General features: G+C 37.2%; 1 protein-coding gene across 3 annotated transcripts in view; it reads right to left on the reverse strand.

The window, feature by feature from the left end:
• LOC148954204 (serine/threonine-protein phosphatase 2A regulatory subunit B'' subunit gamma-like) overlaps window positions 1–20,222 on the reverse strand; it is a 251,242-nt gene that overhangs the window by 19,779 nt on the left and 211,241 nt on the right. The gene's annotated exons all lie outside the window — the stretch shown is intronic.

Raw genomic sequence — 20,222 nt, forward strand, 5'->3', positions numbered from 1 at the left:
TCGATGCCTTCTTGCTTCCAAAGGCTTTTGTTCAAAGGTCATTGTAAGCTGGTGTCGCCTGGCATCAAGTCCATCTAGGCCTAGGATATTAAGGCTATCATCATAATTCGTGGATTCCGGACCTAATATCACACGGGTAGCTCGTTCATGCACATTTTCATGGTGGTTTCTTTGCTTTTTATTTAGCCCTGATTGCCACACAGCAAAAGCATACCCTAAAATACTCTGACTGTAAAGTTTACAGAGATTTAACAGTGAAAAACGACTAAAAACGAATCGCCGAATTGTAACTAGATTACGCAACGCTATATTCGCCTTCTTAGTACAATCATTTACATGATCCATCCATGACATTTTTGCGTTAAAAGTCAAACCTAAAATTGTCATATTATTTTCAATTGGCACATTTATATAACTTTGACTAGGAACTTTTTTTTTTTTTAAACGAGACTCTCATAAGTGCTGACTTTTTCCTATTAATTGAAAGCCGTTTTTCTTCACAGTCAGCCTCCAAACGCCGAATTATGCCATCCGTAATAATCATGGATCCTAGCTTATGAAGTGTCAGCAATGATAAATCATCTGCAAACTTCGCTCTGTTTTTCATGCCAAGTCACAATTTTGTTACACAGTATTAAAAATAAAACAGGTCCCATTTTCGTACCTTGGGGTATTCCACAGTAAAGCTCAAGAAAATCCGACTATACCCCATCAGCAATATCACACTGTTGCCGTCCGTGTAAAAAACTATAAACTATCTGAACTAAAAAAGCTCTAAAATCTGTCATTGACTGAAGAATATCTGGATGGCTTGATTCGTCGAAAGTCTTTACTAAGTCTGCTTGCAATATTTCTACAAATACATCTTTATTTTCTATATGCTCCAGGGCTTCTTCCATAATTTTTATGAGATAATGTACTCTGCAAGATTATTTGATAAATCCATACTGACAGGGATCTATTTTATCACAGAAAATTTTCTAGTAACCATTTCTTTAGAAAATGTTCGAAAACTTTAGGTACAACAGGGGTCAAGGCAATAGGTCGTAGGTCACTCACCCCTTTTGGATTCGAAACTTTAGGTATTTGCGTTACGACTGCTTTTTTTAAATCATCCAGAAAGGTACCTCTCAACAGACATTGGTTTTAAAAGCCAGTCAGAGGTTCAGCTATATAGACTGCGTTTTCTTTGTACAGGGTTGCTGAAATGTCTCCAGGGTAAGTTGCCTTATTGGAGTCAAGTCTCTCAAGAACCTTTGCAACTTCGTGAGGGAAAATCACAGGTATTTCAGATGGAACAGCCAAGGGGGGAACGCTGGAAATTGGTGGATTGCTTCTGCAAATATTAGCAAAATACTTATTAATAGCGTTTGCGTCGAGTTTCTTCCCAGATTCGTCGTATATGCTTACACTTTGCCTTACAGAACCAGTGAGAAGCCGTATTCCTTTATAGTAACCGGCTGGATTTGTGGTCATGAGCTCGTTCCTTTTTGAACCGTATGACTTCTCAGCCAATTTACATTCATAGACCACTTGATTTCTCAGCTTGGAAGCTTCACCTATCTTCCCCTTTTTATGGAACCTGTTGTGTTTGCGTATCAGCCTTTTCAGGCACGAGTTACTCCAGGGTTTGTCAGCTGAGTTTATTGTGACTGTTTGCTCTGGAAAATATACATCATAAGCTATCCGTATTTCAGTGGAAAATATTCTATACATGTCGTTGACATTGCAGTTTTCGTAAAAACTTTTCCAGTTTTTCGAAATAGCCCATTAGCGAATAGCTCTTTTCCAGACTTAGTCAGAGGCCAGCTTGAAAAAATTCGTTCGGTTCCTATTCTCTTTTTCTCCCTGGGACATTAGTGTATACAGAAGTGTGTACTTTTACTAAGACTCGGCAACGTCACTGGATCACTATAGAAATCGGAAATATCTGTGAAGATGAGATCAATGTCAGACTTTTGAGTTGTCTTTTCACGAATAACTTGCTTCAAGCTTAGCGATCTTTCAATCCAGCTGGGTAGTAGGTCGTTGAAGTAACCCACAAGAGCCACAGAACTGTTTGGTTGCTTCCATTTAATCTCATCGAAACATGCTTGTAGATGGGCTATGAGCATCTGCCTGTAACTCGACCGCGGCAGAAAATAGAGTACGCTAACTATGATCAAGGAAAACTTACGGGGAGGAACCTTTAGTCTCAATATTACCCATAACAGCTCGTAGTTTGTATTCTCAGAGCCCTCATATATCTGATGCGATATACCGTTTCGAATGTACATACCTACTCCTCCTCTATGAGTGACGACAGCACCTTCCTTGTTTCACCTACTCTTGACAAGAAAATTATAGTTACTTATCTGGGCGTTAAACTCATTGGCAGACCACGTCTCTGTTATGCAGCAAATATCAATTCTATTGTCATTTAGTGTTGTCGAAAGTTCCGTCACTTTATTGCTTAGAGACTGGGCATTAACAAGGAGAAAAGAGGGGAGGCCATAGGAACTAGCTATATCTTTCTTTTTATCTACCTGGGGTAGATTGCCAAAAAATGCTGGAAGTTTCCCAAATTATTAGAACTTGTTGGGACAACGGGCGTGGGGGCTGCAGGAACCCCAAGAGATGGCTAGTGGTTTGCCATATTCCAGTTGGGAAGGAGAATTGGGCTGGGCTGAACAACTTGGCCGTTACCTGAGAAGAAAGAAGGAGCAGCATTTTGGCTAGGGTACATTAATTACAAAGGGGAAATACCTCTCTCGTTAGAAACCGGTCTTCTATGATTATTCAATGGGAAACACCTAGGATGGTTGGTATTTGGAGACCTCGCCGGTTGTTGCTTTGGAGACAGTTCCTGTTTCGTGGTGTGGACAAAGTTGCATTTCTGTTTAATAGGGCACTGGCGTAGCGAACCATGCTTTCACAGGTTCGTGTGATTAAACTTGCAGTTCTGACTCTGACACTTATTAGCTGTATAAAACTTGCAAGGATGAACATAAGTACAAGCTTTACCTTTCTTGCATTTTCCGTGACCAAAATATTTGCAAATCGCCCTTTTCTGTTTCTGTTCTGTGTGTGGTCGACTAGTAAACTTTGAGCGACTTTGTTGTTTAAGCTGGTTGGCAACATCCTCTTTCAGCTCAGGTACCACAAGATTTAGTAATAAATATATTTGCTTTTGTTGAAGCTGAATGATTTTGTCTTTTTCGGCTATAACAAGGTGGAGCAGCATCAACTCTACCTGAGCAAAATCTTGATCTGTAGAGCAGTCGCCTCCGTCGTCTAAAAGCATCGGTTCGAGACTTTTCTTAGCTGCAGGTTCTTTCCGCGTAGATTTAGGGGATAAAAATAATTTTTTATCCGTCACATTTCTGGGAGGCCCTCTCTCATCGTCATCATCCGTTCGTAGCTTGGCAGCCAATAATTTCACTCGTGCTTCAAGGTCTGCCTTTTTCATGGACGTATCTAGTCCATGTTGTTCGAGAAGAACGCGCAGAATAGGTACCGTAAGTTTTCCGATGCTATTCGGCGATAATACGGCCAAATTTATTTCGCCGTTTTATGGCATATTGAACTGTAGTAGTCGTGGCAACGCTGTGCGGCTTTTTCCTTATACTACGTAATTCGAAAAAATATCACTAAATGTTCCTTATATAAAACGACTTAATCTAATCCGAATGTTGAACTAATTCGATATTTTTCTGGTGGTTTCCCTGCGAGAGAAGTAAGTGAAGCGTTGAAGGCTGTCTACCTTGTCCCCACAATTTAAGGGGGAAGCCCAGCGGGTACCACGGCTCTTGCTAACAACTCTCCACCCCTCTTCTGCTTACTTTTCTTTCCCCACCTCAATCGCAGCGTAATTGCCTACAAAAATGGAATGTCCAATTTGATCTTAATTGTGAACTTTTTTAATTACTAAAGGTCACTGAATTACTTAGGATTTTGTTAGTGAATTAATGAGTCTAAAAACAGGTGTTTACACTCTGAATACTAGCAATCAAAATTTACTGTCGAAAGGGAATTTGGTATGGCCAAAATGATAATCCGATTATGTAAATAAATCCAAAATGAAAGTTTACAGGGAAATTTCACAGCTTTAGCAGGGTTATATCCGAAAAAAATTGGTGTTAACACAACGAAGCCTGAATCAATACCAGGGTTGCCACTCAGCCTGTTTTTTGGTGTCACTTTGGGTAGCAAAATAGTGTCAATTTTGTATAAAAAGTGTCATTTTCCAAAAATTTGCCGCTTGCGACGCTTCGCGTCGCTCGTGCTCATATCAACAAGCTTTTCAAGTTGAAAATATTGGCCAATCCGCTTGAGATCACCCCTGCGTGGTGTCTACATTGAGAGTTTTTCATACAGTTTTTCCATAAAATGGACTATCTGGATTAGTCCCCGAAGCCGCGCCACGCCGAAATGACGGCGGCGAATGTGTGATTGAGTATCGGTGGCTGCGCGCCGCCAGGCGCGCCGAAATTTTTTTGGCGGTGTGCCGTCGATTTTAGACCGCCGGCGCGCCACGGCGCAACGATTTTTCTGGTTAAAAATAATAATAAAAAGTCCACTTCACCAAGCACGTTCAACCTCGATTTTAGTAAGGATTTTTAAATGGTTGGCTAAAAACATACAAGAACAATACGACAAAACAGGAATATGTTAGGTTGTGTGGAAAGTGCTTATGTTCACCGTCGATCAGACCAAGTAGTATTCTCATTTTTAGCCACTAGACCCAGGGAAACCTATGATGTGTTTATGTTTAACATCGCATTGTTCTTATAAAATCCCGTGTTTAGTCATTCCCTTTTTATTAATGATTTGGGCTAATGCGTGTATAACTTTCGAAGTTTGAAGTTCAAACATCTCCTGTTCATCAAATACATACGAAAAGGAAGTGAAAAAAAACAAAAACAAATAACAACATCGAAAAAACACTGTATACAAATCAGATACCATGGCTTAAAAACACCAACAATTTTAAATCAGCGGTTACATCACTTCAGTTACAATTGATGTAACAAAGGTGAGTTTGTTCACTCTGCCTGGAGCCATTGATCTTTTTGCAGTCACTATCAGTCCTGTCGTGCTAAAAAGCCGTTTAGCTGGGGCACATGTGGCCGGTACAGCCAGAACTTGACGAGCGTAAACTGCCACTTGCGGGATCTAATACAAGTACTGGACCTTGGGGTTCCACAGAATGCCGCAAATGAGCTTCTTCTTTTTATCTGCTGAAATAAGTTGTTTTATAAGGGAGAACAAACCTGCACCTTCACCATAGGGCTCCTGTGCCCTAAACTACAGAGGAACTGAACTGCACCTTTACCCTCTTTTCTTATCAACACGGAAAAACCCTCCGAAATTCTTTTCTGAAAGAAGTGGTCAAGCTATAACGTTTCAAGTCAAAGTTTAAGGCTACTTCAACTTCAGTGTGCTCTGCTAACTGTGCAAAAAAAAATGTAATTCATTTCTATAGATATATTTCTATACTAGCTCTAGATAATCTACCCATAGGTAAACTACTGCAAATCAGCATCGACCCAAAACGAACAAAAATAACAATAAATAACTGAGTCAAACTCAAAACGAGCAAAAATTAACAAAAGTTGGGCTTAAAACCCCTATGCCTTCACAAGGCCAGAACATAATTTGCATTTTACTGAAAAAATATAAATGTTTTTACTTTTATAACTTTAATAAATTAAATAATATTAAAATTTTTATTACTAAATATCAGTAAATGTATATTAAACTGACAATGCATATTCATTTGTATTTTTTTCAGTAAAGTACAAATTATATTCTGGCCTTGGGAGGGCATAGGGATTTTGATCCCAACTTATGTTAATTTCTGCTCGTTTTGAGTTTGACTCGTTTGTTTATTGTAATTTCTGTTCGTTTTGGGTTTCATTTATTTATCAATAAACTCTCGTCACTCCCAGTAAATTTTTCTCTGCAATGTCTCCAGGGACTAGGGCATTGGAACAGTCAACTAGCATTTTAAGTATCAATATGAAAGCACCTTTATAATAAAACACGAGCATTTAGAGTATCAGCGTGAAAGCACATTTACAATCAAAAATTAGTGGGGATAAAATAATTAAAATGAGGAAGTGCGTTGTAATTCAATTTATTTAGTGATGTAACATAAATTTAAGTAAGAAAAAAAAAGTAAAATTAGACTATGATTTTGCTAATGATTGCATAGGATTTAAGATAATGGAAGTTTTGGTATCAATTTTGTTTTTAGTATGATGGTTTGACTATTCATTTGTCCATTGCCAAGAGTTCAAAGAAAAAATATGAACGTAAAGCGCATTTTTGCGTCACTGGCCCAGTCACTGAAGAGGTCACTAGATATTCTTGTGGGCCACCAGTGAGCTTAGTGGATGTTTTTGCGTTGCTGAGTCGTTGTGTGATGTCACTAGTGAGCTATTCAGTCACTGGGCTTCAAGAGCTCCAGTCACGGAAATCGATGAAAAGACGCGTAAAGTTAAGCAGTCACTGGCCAAGTGACTGGTTAATATAGTAACAGCTATTAATATAGTGGCGCAAAAATACACTCTTAGCTTTTCTTGCTCTTTTCTTCTTTGAATTGTGGTCAACCCTAAAATAATAAAACATAAAGACTGAATTCAAGAATTGCAAACCGCTTGACTGACTTATCGTCTATGAGCCTACAAATTATTGCAACAACACAAAATAGTTGAACTAAACAACTGAAAACAATTGAAGGCTTCTCCACTACATTGCAGTTAAATGTGTCTCTGTCCTCTTCATTGCCAAGTATTTTCTACCGAAGATCACTGGGTGATCTTCGCTTATCAGTGATAAAAATAAGAATATAAAATTTTTCACACACAGATAGACACAAACACGTTTACGTTTTTCACCGCAAAGAAAGATTCTTGCATCCAATAATTGCCACGTGCGGAGTTTAAGATAAGAATCTTAACTGACAGAAAAGGATATCGATGCATATCTACATTGACAGTTTTCCTTCCGGTTTTTGTCTGAAAGATTTCCTTCTTTTTTAAATTGCTACGTAGAAAAAAAGTGCCACTTTTGCTAAAAAGTGTCCTAATAGTGTCAAGTGTTCCGAAAAGTGCCATTAAAAAAAAGTGACACTAAAGTGTCACCGGTGGCAACCCTGATTAATATTCTAAGCCGATGAAACAATTGAACTTCGTTTTGGTTTGCTCAACCGATCAGTGTTGCCAGGTTGGGCTATTTTCTGCCAATTGGGCTATAAAATTTTCAGCTTCGCGGGACAAGTTACTAAAAACCCGCGGGGCGGGTATTTGGGCTATAATGTTTTAAATCTCGCTACATTTGGGGTAGAAATTGAATTCGCTTGAAACCCCAAAAAATCATGTTTGAATATTTTATCTATTTCGTTATTTACCTTCTCTGTAGATTTGAACCACAATATAAATATAATATGTCTTGACTGTGGTTATCCCCTTCTAATTTGTTGGTAATCCACCCCATATCTTCATCACCATTGCTTGAAAATAAAAGTATGTAGAACGTCTACTCTACCGTCCCAACCCAATGAATTGTTTTTCTTCTAATAACTGGTGGAATAGGTGTGATGGTTTCAGGGGCGGATCCAGGATTTTTTTAGGGGAGGGGGGCGCAAAGTAGGTTGATCCGACAAACTTACGTTAGGAGCAAGTTTAGTTAATGCAAACTTCCGTTAATTAGGTAAATTACACTGCTTTAGACTACTTTACGGGGGTAACCCTCGGTCCCCCCTCTGGATCCGCAACTGGATAGTTTATCATTTTTTTTTCACGTCGTGATATTTATTTTCTCAGATTGTAGTTCCTGTGATATTTGAAAAATATAGTTTCCTGTTTTGGCGGAGAGCCTAAATAAGACTAGTTTTGTTTTCAATCAATGTTTTCATATGAAATGGGCAGACCTTTCCTGAACTTTAAACAATAAACACCTCTGTTTGAAAATCTTTGCACTTTCTGAATTTAGATAGCGATAAGGGTTCCTGATTGAGACCAATTTTAGGACTTGGGTTCTAATTATTATATAACAATGCGAAGCACCAAATATCATAATCAAATATCATCGCTTTATGGCATTGTTCAAATAAAACTTATTTTTAACTTGATTATCGTTGTAAATTCATTTTTTGTCTTTCTTTCCATTCTTAAACCAATGTTATATTTACCTTTTGCATTATTACAGCCCACTATATACATTCATATAAATTTATATGCAGTGTTACCGCCATACCAATTATTCTCCTTTTAGTCCAGGACTTTTATCTCAAAAAAGTGTTGAGCCCGGACAAAATTGCAATATAAACGAAAATGGTACCAAAATGATCAGAAAAAAATTTTGTACATCATACTAAACGTCTCAATAACGCTAAAGGAGGAGAAGGCCCAATACCCCAGGGAAAAGGGAGACCGGCGAGGCAAAATGGAATAATACAGAGCATGACAATAAAATAGTTTAGTGTGTTTTCTCAGGTTTTCAAAGACGCTGATTACGGAATTGGTATCGGAAATTATGTATAGAAAAAAAATACTAAGAACAATGGGCGAAAAGGGGAAAGAGGGAAGAAAAGAGAAGAAGACAGGGTAGGGGTAAAAAGCGGTTTGAAAGATATTTTCTGGGGTATTAGTAGAGAGGGGGCGCTACTCCCGTACGTACCCCGTGGTTTATGGTTTTCTCACTGAGAATGAAAAAACAGAATTTTTCTCACTTGAAAAAACAGGGATTTTCTCACATTTATGGTTGTTTCTTGGACGGTTATGTGTGTTGGTCAATTTATTTGATGTTTTTCATGGATGTCAACATCAACTTATGTCTGTTTTATGGTTTTTGTCAGTGAGAATGATAAAAAAGGAACTTTCTCACTTTGATGGATGTTTCCTGGATGTTCTCACTTTGATGGTTGTTTCTTGGATGTTCTCACTTTGATGGATGTTTCTTGGATGTTCTCACTTTGATTGATGTTTCTTGCATGTTCTTACTTTGATGGATGTTTCTTGGATGTTCTCACTTTGATGGATGTTTCCTGGAAGTTCTCACTTTGATGGAAGTTTCTTGGATGTTCTCACTTTGATGGATGTTTCTTGGTTGTTATCAATTTGATGGATGTTTCTTGTTTTTTCTCACTTTGATGGATGTTTCTTGGATGTTCTCACTTTGATGGATGTTTCTTGGATGTTCTCACTTTGATGGATGTTTCTTGGATGTTCTTACTTTGATGGATGTTTCTTGGATGGTTATGAGTAACACATGACACATGACGAATGACACATGACAACATGACATAAGAATGACGTAATCAACTAGGACAAATGGATTTTCTGAGAAATTGATTACATAATCGGTAGAACCCTATCATGAGGTCGTAACGGGGGTCCATATATGGACATAGAATGACGTAGTCGACTAGGACAAATGAATTTCTGAGAAATTGATTACATAATCGGTAGAACCCTATCAGGAGGTCATGACGGGAATCCATTTATGGACATAGAATGACGTAATCGACTAAGACAATTGGATTTCTGAGAAATTGATTAAATAATCGGTAGAACCCTATCAGGAGGTCCTGACGGGAATCCATTTATGGACATAGAATGACGTAATCGACTAAGACAATTGGATTTCTGAGAAATTGATTAAATAATCGGTAGAACCCTATCAGGAGGTCCTGACGGGTTAGTTTTTCACCCACAACTTTTCTTTACGGTTTTTTTGATACCTCAACACCAAGAAATAGTTTTCAAAGACCATTTAAGAGGAAGTTACTATCTTAATGTACAACCAAAACCGGTTTTCCAACTTGAAGTGATTATCATTTTCAGCCACAACTTTACGTTAGAGATCTATTAATACCTCAAAACCAACAAAAACCGTCCAAAGAACAATTCAGATAAAGTTACATTATTAATGACCCTCCTAAACCCAATTTCCAAGTTGAAGTAATTATCATTTTCATCCACAACTATACTGTACATATTTATTGATACCTCAACACCAAGAAATACTTTTCAAAAACCATTTCAGAGCAAGTTACATTCTCAATGTCCCACCTACACTCATTTTACAACTTGAAGTACTTATCTTTTTCACCCATAACTATACTTTACAGCTTTTTTGGATACATCAACACCAAGAAATACTTTTCAAAGACCATTTCAGAGCACGTTACTTTCTTAATGTCCCTCCTAAACCCATTTTCAATCTTGAAGTACTAATCATTGACACCCACACCTAGAGATTACAGCTTTTTGGATACCTCAACAACTAGAAATACTTTTCAAAGACCATTTCAGAGCAAGTTACTTTCTTAATGTCCCTCCTAAACCCATTTTCCAACTTGAAGTACTTATCTTTTTCACCCTCAACTAAACTTTAGAGCTTTTTGAATACCTCAACACCAAGAAATACTTTTCAAAGACCATTTCAGAGCAAGTTACTTTCTTAATGTCCCTCCTAAACCCATTTTCCAACTTGAAGTACTTATCCTTTTCACCCACAACTATACTTTACCGTTTTTTGGATACCTCAACACAAAGAAATACTTTTCAAAGACCATTTCAGAGCAAGTTACTTTCTTAATCTCCCTCATACCCCACTTGTTCAACTTGAATGTATAAACATTTAAAAACCAACAGAACATTAACATAATTGTTTTAGCCTAAAATAAAATACATACTATACAAAGACAATTTCAGAGCAAGTAACTTTCTTAATGTCCCCCCTAAACCCATTTTCCAACTTGAAGTACTTATCTTTTTCACCCACAACTATACTTTACAGCTTTTTGGATACCTCAATACCAAGAAATACTTTTCAAAGACCATTTCAGAGCAAGTTACTTTCTTAATATCCCTCCTAAACCCATTTTTCCAACTTGAAGTACTTTTCTTTTTCACACACAACTGTACATTACAGCTTTTTGGATACCTCAAAACCAATAAATACTTTTCAAAGACCATTTCAGAGCAAGTTACTTTCTTAATGTCCCTCCTAAACCCATTTTGCATCTTGAAGTACTTATCTTTTTCACCCACAACTATACTTTACCGCTTTTTTGGATACCTCTACACCAAGAAATACTTTTCAAAGACCATTTCAGAGCACGTTACTTTCTTAATGTCCCTCCTAAACCCATTTTCCAACTTGAATTACTAAACAATTACACCCACAACTATAAAATACCTCATTATTTATACATAAACAACTAGAAATAAATTTCAAAGACCATTTCAGAGCAAGTTAATTTCTTAATGTCCCTCCTAAACCCATTTTCCAACTTGAAGTACTTATCTTTTTCACCCTCAACTATACTTTACAGCTTTTTGGATACCTCAACACCAAGAAATACTTTTCAAAGATCATTTCAGAGCAAGTTACTTTCTTAATATCCCTCCTAAACCCATTTTCCAACTTGAAGTACTTATCCTTTTCACCCACAACTATACTTTACCGCTTTTTGGATACCTCAACACAAAGAAATACTTTTCAAAGACCATTTGAGAGCAAGTAACTTACTTAATCTCCCTACTAACTCAATTGTTCACAGTTAAGGTAATATAATTTACACACAAAATAATAATATCAAGCATATAGGAGGAATAAAAACAAAGAACTAAATTTCAAAGAACAATTCTGAGCAAGTTACATTCTTAATTTCACTCCTAAACCAATTTTTCAACTTGAAGTACTTATCTTTTTCACTCACAACTATACTTTACAGCTTTTTGAATACCTCAACACCAAGAAATACTTTTCAAAGACCATTTCAGAGCAAGTTACATTCCTAATATCCCTCCTAAACTCATTTTTCCAACTTAAAGTACTTATTTTTTTCACTCACAACTATACATTACAGCTTTTTGGATACCTCAACACCAAAAAATACTTTTCAAAGACCATTTCATAGCAAGTTACTTTCTTAATGTCCCTCCTAACCCCATTTTCCATCTTTAAGTTGTTATGTTATTCACACACAACTATACGATTAATCTTTTTTGTTACATCAAATCAAAGAAATAAATTTCAATGAACATTTCAGAGCAAGTTACTTTCTTAATGTCCCTCCTAACCACAAAAACCAACTTTAAGTACATATCTTTTTCACACACAACAATACTTTACAGATTTTTGGATACATCAACACCAAGAAATACTTTTCAAAGACCATTTCAGAGCAAGTTACTTTCTTAATGTCCCTCCTAAACCCATTTTCCAACTTGAAGTACTTATCTTTTTCACCCACAACTATACTTTACAGCTTTTTGGATACCTCAACACCAAGAAATACTTTTCAAAGACCATTTCAGAGCAAGTTACTTTCTTAATGTCCCTCCTAAACCCATTTTCCAACTTGAAGTACTTATCTTTTTCACTCACAACTATACATTACAGCTTTTTGGATACCTCCGAAATACTTTTCAAAGAACATTTCAGAGCTAATTACTTTCATAATTCCCCTACTGAACCAAGTGTCTCAATTTAAGTAAATATGAATTTCATTTACAACTATACTTTACAACTTTATGGTTACCCCAAAACCCAAAAAAAATTTTCAAAGAGCATTTCAGAGCACGATACATTCTAAGTGTCCATCATAATCCCAATTTCCAACTTGAAGTACTTATCTTTTTCACCCACAACTATACTTTACAGCTTTTTGGATACCTCAACACCAAGAAATACTTTTCAAAGTCCATTTCAGAGCAAGTTACTTTCTTAATGTCCCTCCAAAGCCCATTTTCCAACTTGAAGTACTTATCTTTTTCACCCACAACTATACTTTACAGCTTTTTGGATACGTCAGCACCAAGAAATACTTTTCAATGACTATCTCAGAGCAAGTTGCACTCTTAATAACCCTCCTAAACCCATTTCCCAACTTGAATTACATATCTCCTTCACACTAAACTCTACAGAGCAGCTTTTAGGAAGCCACAACACCAAGAAATAAATATAAAAGAGCATTTCAGAGAACGTTACTTTCATAATGTACCTCCTAAACCCATTTTCCAACTTGAAGTACTTATCTATTTCACCCACAAGTATACTTTATAGCTTTTTAGATACCTCAACACCAAGGAATACTTTTCAAAGACCAGTTCAGAGCAAGCTATGTTTTTGATGTCCCTCCTAAATCCATTTTTCAACTCGTAGTACGTATCATTTTCCCCCCTAACTATACATTAATGCTTTTTTGGATACCTCAACACCAAGAAATACTTTTCAAAGACCATTTCAGAGCAAGTTACTTTCTTAATGTCCCTCATAAACTCATTTTCCAACTTGAAGTACTTATCTTTTTCAACCACAACTATACTTTCCATTTTTTTGATAACTAAACACCGAGAAATACTTTTCAATGACCTTTGCAGAGAACGTTACATTCTGAATGTCACTACTGAACTCACGTTCATACTTGGAGCGAGGCAGCATGTCAAAAAACACTATACAGTACATAAAATAGTATCCAACACACGCACGAAATAATAAAAAAAGAAAATTAATTTTCAAGTTACATTATAATTGTAAAACATAAAAAAATTTTCACCCTTGGAGTTCTTATCTTTTTCATACACAACTATACTTTACAGCTTTTTGGATACCTCAACACCAAGAAATACTTTTCAAAGACCATTTCAGATCAAGTTACTTTCTTTATGTCCCTCCTAAACCCATCTTCCATCTTGAAGGACTTATCTATTTCACCCACAACTATACATTGCAACTTTTTGGATATCTAAACACCAAGGAATACTTTTCAAAGACCATTTCAGAGCAAGCTACATTTTCAATGTCCCTCCTAAACCCATTTTCCAACTTGTATTATTTTTCTATTTTACACACAACTATACTTCACATGTTTTTTTGTAACACAACAAATAGAATTAATGTTCAAAGACCATTTCAGAGCAAGTTACTTTCTTAATGTCCCACCTAAACCCATTTTCCAACTTTAAGTACTGATATTATTTACCCAACACTCAACTTTAACGCGTGTAGGACAACTCAACACCTAGAAATACTTTTCAAAGATCTATTCAGGTAAAGTTAATGTCTAAATATCTCTTATACACTCATTTTCTTACATTAAGTATATGTTCAATGTCCATAAGACAAACATTGTGGCTTTTTCGATGATTCTAAACTAAGAAAAACTTTTCAAACACCCGTTTGGGGCACGTAACATTCTTAATGTCGCTCCTAAACCCAATTTCAAACTTGAGGTTGTTATCTTTTTCACCCACCACGCTACTTTCTCGCTTTTTGGATACCTCTTCACCAAGAAACACTTTTCCAACACTAGTTCAGAGCCCGTTACATTCTTAATGTCCCTCCTAAACCCATTTTCCAACTTGAAGCACTTATCTTTTTCACCCACAACTATACTTTACAGCTTTTTGGATACTTCAACACCAAGAAATACATTTCAAATACAATTTAAGAGCAAATTAATTTCATAATGTCCCTCCTAAACCCATTTTGCAACTTGAAGTACTTATATTTTTCAACCACAACTATACTTTACAGCTTTTTTGATACCTCAACACCAAGAAATAATTTTCAAAGACCATTTCAGAGCAAGTTACTTTCTTAATGTCCCGGCTAAACCCATTTTCCAACTTGAAGTACTTATCTTTTTCACCCACAACTATACTTTGCAGCTTTTTTGATATCTAAACACCAATTTATAAACTTAATATTCCATGACTTATAAAGTAACATAATGATTGTAGCTCCTCAAACAAATTTCCACCAAGAATACATGATCATATTCAGCCACCAATATACATTACAACTTTTTGGATAAATCAACAAAAACAAAAACCATTCAAACACCATTTTAGAGCAAGTTACTTTCTTAATGCCCCTCCTAAACCCATTTCCAACATGATGTACTGATATTTTTCACCCACAACTATACATTACAGCTTTTTGGATATCTCAACACCAAGAAATACTTAGGTTAGGCTAGATTAAATTAGGTTAGGGATATCCCACGTACGCTTCACTTAGGTTAGGTTAGGTGAAAGACAGGTGAAACCTGTCTTTCGTCCTGAGGGACATTAAGAAAGTAACTTGCTCTGAAATGGTCTTTGAAAAGTATTTCTTGGTGTTGAGGTATCCAAAAAGCGGTAAAGTATAGTTATGGGTGAAAAAGATAAGTACTTCAAGTTGGAAAATGGGTTTAGGAGGGACATTAAGAAAGTAACTTGCTCTGAAATGGTCTTTGAAAAGTATTTCTTTGGTGTTGAGGTATCCAAAAACATCCATTAAAGTGAGAACATCCAAGAAACATCCATCAAAGTGAGAATATCCAAGAAATATCCATCAAAGTGAGAACATCCAAGAAACATCTATCAAAGTGAGAACATCCAGGAAACATCCATCAAACTGAGACTTTCCCAAAGTGAGAACATCCAATAAACACCCATCAAAGTGAGAACATACAAGAAACATCACTCAAAGTTATAAAATACCATAAAAATCCATCAAATTGATACAATCAATTAAAAATACATCAAAGTGATAACATGCAAGAAAACATCCATCAAAGTTAGAAAAACCATGAAACATCCATCAAAGTGAGAACAACCATTACAATTCAATCAACGTGAGAAAAACCAGGAAACATCCATCACAGGGAGAACAACCAAGAAAGATCCATCAAAGTGAGAACATCCAAGAAACATCCATCAAAGTAAGAACATCCAAGAAACAACCATTAAAGTGAGAACATCCATGAAACATCCATCAAAGTGAGAACATTCAAGAAATATCCATCAAAATGAGAACATCCAAGAAACATCTATTAAAGTGAGTACATCCAGGAAACATCCATCAAAGTGAGAATATCCAAGAAATACCCATCAAAGTGAGAACATCCAGTAAACATCTATCAAAGTGAGAACATCCAGGAAACATCCATCAAACTGAGAACATCCAAGAAACACCCATCAAAGTGAGAACATCCAAGAAACATCCATCAAAGTGAGAACATCCAAGAAACATCCATCAAAGTGAGAACATCCAAGAAACATCCATCAAATTGAGAACATCCAGAAAACATCTATTAATGTGAGAAAATTCCTGTTTTTTCATTCTCACTGACAAAAACCATAAAACAGACATAAATTGATGTTGACATCCATGAAAAACATCAAATAAATTGACCAACACACATAACCGTCCATGAAACAACCAAAAATGTGAGAAAATCCCTGTTTTTTCAAGTGAGAAAAATTCTGTTTTTTCATTCTCAGTGAGAAAACCATAAACCACGTGGTACGTACGGGAGTAGCGCCCCCCTCTCTACTGGTATTCCTATCTGGTGATTACGAAATTGAGAACTAAAATGATATAAAAAAATTGATTAACATAAAACGGGGAAATGGGGGGGGAGGGAGGGGAAAAAGGAAAAATATACAGGGTAGGGGTAGAAAGCATGTGGAAATGTTTACAAATGTTAATACAGGAGACCTATAGAGGTTCGGCCACCCCATAGGTTCGGAAAAGGAAAAAAAACTCGAGAAAGAAATACGGAAAAATACTGAAATTACTTTATTCCGTATTCCTCGCCGTTATCAACAAGCGCGTTGGTTAGTCAACATAATCCTGTTCTAATTCGACATTCAGTAAGAGAAGCAAGGTAGACTAGTCACCGCGGAGTTCCAGTGCCGACGACAAAACCTATCCTGACGGAATGACATCTAGCGGATCCAATAGTCCCCAGTCTGCGTGGATGCTTACACATGTGGCATGGTAGCAGGATAAATCAAGGTACGAAAATGATATCTGAAATTGAATTGAAGTTATCAAGTATTTTGGGCAATAGGTTGCATAGGTTGCATCAAGACTGGGCTGGGTAATTGTAGACAGAGAAAAGCCAAGACAGATAGTCCAAGTAATTGAGAGGCAAATGTTTAAATTGCTGGGGCACGGATAAATAGCAGGAGTGTGAATGACTCTCTTATCGAACACATACTTGTCAGGTTAGTTTTTGGAAAGGCATGCCTGCCTAAAGTCTTAGGCATGCTGATCAAGAATTTAAAAAAGAGGCAAACAAGGCACACCCGGCTATTGTCTTAAGAAGGTTGACCAAGAATTTAAAATTGACATAGGACCATAAATTTGCTTGAAATAACAAGCAAAACAATCGTTTAAAGCCATTTTTATCTTTCAAATAGTACCTATTCGTTGCCTAAGCTTAGACCCACATTCTGAAAAAAATTTGAATTTTTCACAAATTTTTTAAATTTTTGAGTCACTTGCCTGAGACTCTGGGCGGGTGGGCGCCCCCAAATATTGTCCCAACTTCCTCTCTCAATTTAGCACTTGTTCACGGATGCCCAGCGTCTCCAATCACTTTCCCAATAGTATCTATTCATTGTCTCAGCTCATTTTCGAGATGTCATTGTCTCATCTGAAAATGACATGGCAGAAACTCTACGTTACGAACTGTGCAGTTATCCGCCCGCTTTGTTTGAGAATTCTGGCATAATGCATCAGCCAGACAAACCTGCATTAGCGAAAGCAATATCGAAAGAAGCGAAAACGGACTCAATTCACCACCTGCCAGTGTCAGATCGTGCCACTATAGTTGACGGAGGTTGGCTGCTTCAGCAAGTAACTTGGAAGATTGGTGATACTTATGATTCAATCTATGACAGCTATGTTAGTTTCGTTACTCGACGCTGTACCTCCCCTACTGTTGTCTTCAATGGATACAGCACTGGTCCAACCACGAAAGATGCTATCCACAACCGAAGGTGTAAGGAAAGCCAGCATCAAGTGATCGATTTCAGTTTAGGGATGAAGCTCCAGAAAAAGAAGGAAGAGTTTTTGAGCTCTTCAGAACAAACAGCGAATTATAAGCTACATCGGGGAAAAACTCAGAGCCAAAGGATTTGAAGTCGTCCATGCGAAGGACGATGCTGACTATCTAATCGTGAAGACTGCCGTAACGAAAGCAGAAAACTCTGAAACATTACTTCTTGGCAACGACACTGACCTTCTGATTCTACTCTTGTATCACCTCCCGCCTAATACAAAAATACTTTACTTCGAATCGTCAACGAACGCAAAAGAAGCGATAACATGGTTCTGGTGCTTCAACGAAGTTAGAAAATAATGGGAGAAGTATTCAGGCTACTTCTGGGAGGGCACGTAATTTTGGGATGTAACACGACCTCACGAGTTTTTGAACTTGGAAAGCAATCTGTGCTACCTCTTTTGAAGAAGAGCGAAGTGTTCAGAAAAAAAAATGCGAAGTGTTTCTGGATGAATCATCGTCTAAAGATGAAATTGTGAAAGCGGATGAATATCTTCTCCTCAGCTTGTATAAAGCACGACCAAACAAAGATCTCACTAAGCTGCGACATCGAATTTTCTTGGAAAAAGTTTCTTCGTCAAATACTACGGCGTTTGTTGAGCCTGAAAGGCTTCCGCCAACCGAAGCTGCAGCTTCATTCCACTCCCAGCGAGTGCGCCTCCAGGTATGCCGTTGGAAAGGGGAACCAGCTGACCTCGACCCGGCTGACTGGGGTTGGGTCGTCAGAGACCATAAATACTCACCTGTGATGACCGATTTGTTGCCCGCACCTCAGACTCTTTTGAGTGTCGTGAGATGCAACTGTAAGACAGGCTGCGAGAACTCGCGATGCAGCTGCAAGAAAAATGGATTAGTGTGTACGTTCGCGTGCGGAGAATGTCAGTGTATCAACTGTTTGAACAGGGACAACGAGATTGTCGAAGACGAGGAGCTCGACTAGTGACATCAATGCTGTGTTTTTCAAGTCAACTCTACTGCCTTAAAAAGTGCAGATTTTACCTATAGTTACTGAAGTTATTTTTTTAGTTTTTTATTCAACGATATTGCCTTCGAAAGTACAAATTTTACCTATAATAGCTGAAGTTTTATACTGTGATCACTGCCAATCGGTTGTTTTCTTTATGTTTAGTAATTCAAATGGTTGCAAGAAATGTCTGTGATTCAAGAAAGTAAAAGTTTGATACTTAAGCGAGTTATTTTGTCCATAGGCCTACTTTATTAGCCATTAGCAGCTGGCTCAGGAGTCAGGCTTCCCTTCCCCCTTTCCGTTATTTCCTCCAGTTTTGTTTGTTTTTCATGGCTCTCGTTTTCTTTCCTTCATTTTAGGTGTCAGTTTCGTGATCAGCAGATAGGAAAACCCCAGAAAACACATTTCAAACTGCTTTCTACCCCTGACTTCAATTGTCCCTTTTCTTCCCCTCTTTCCCCCTTGTCCCCTGTTATGGTGGGGCTCATGTTCTTTATTTCATTTTAGATGTCAGTTTCGGGATAAGCAGATAGAAAGACCCCAGAAAACATATTTCAAAGTGCTTTCTACCCCTACCCTGTATTTTTAAATTTTTTCCCCTCTTCCCCCTGTTCCCCCATTTTCCGTAGTACTTTTATTCTATACTGAATTTTAGATGTCAGTTTCGTTATCAGCGTATGAGAAAGCCCCAGAAAACTCACTTTCAACTAGTTTTTGGGCATGTTCAGCATTTTTTCCAGTTTCCCCCGCATTTCCCCCTTTTCCCCTGTTTTTCGGGTACTGGCCCCACTCTGAGTTATGGGCAATTTTAGTATGTTGTACAAAATTTTTTTCTGATCATTTTGGTACCATTTTCGTTAATATTGCAATTTTGTCCGGGTCAAACCCTAAAAGTCCTGGACTATTTCCTTTTTTATTCTTTAATAATAATTTCTGGTCGTTTTGAGTTTGAATTATTGTAGGCTTCTATTTCTACTGATCTTAAGTTTAAAATTATTTGAAAAAAACTACGTTTTCTAAAGAGTTAAAGAGGCTGAGTTACAAGGTCGAACCTTAAAACGTACAGGGATTAGGGGGCACAGTTGGGGGGCTGCCGCCCCCAAACCCCCGCTTTCGCAGCCTTTAAATAAAAAAAAAAATTTTTAACTGAAAGTAAGGAGCGACATTAAATCTTATAACGAACAGAAATTATTCCGTATATGAAAGGGGCTGTGCCCTCCTCAACGCCTCGCTCTTTACGCTAAAGTTTTTATTGTTTAAAAAAAGAGTTGTGAGAAAGTCAAACTTTAGCGTAAAGAGCGAGGCGTTGAGGAGGGCACAGCCTCTTTCATATACGGAATAATTTCTGTTCGTTTTAAGATTTAATGTCGCTCCTTACTTTCAGTTTAAATTTTTTTTTTTATTTAAAGGCTGCGAAAG

The sequence above is a fragment of the Artemia sp. Qi Xiang Cuo genome, chromosome 3 (assembly GCF_049724085.1).
Source record: "Artemia sp. Qi Xiang Cuo chromosome 3, ASM4972408v1, whole genome shotgun sequence".
In the NCBI taxonomy this organism is placed as follows: domain Eukaryota; kingdom Metazoa; phylum Arthropoda; class Branchiopoda; order Anostraca; family Artemiidae; genus Artemia; species Artemia sp. Qi Xiang Cuo.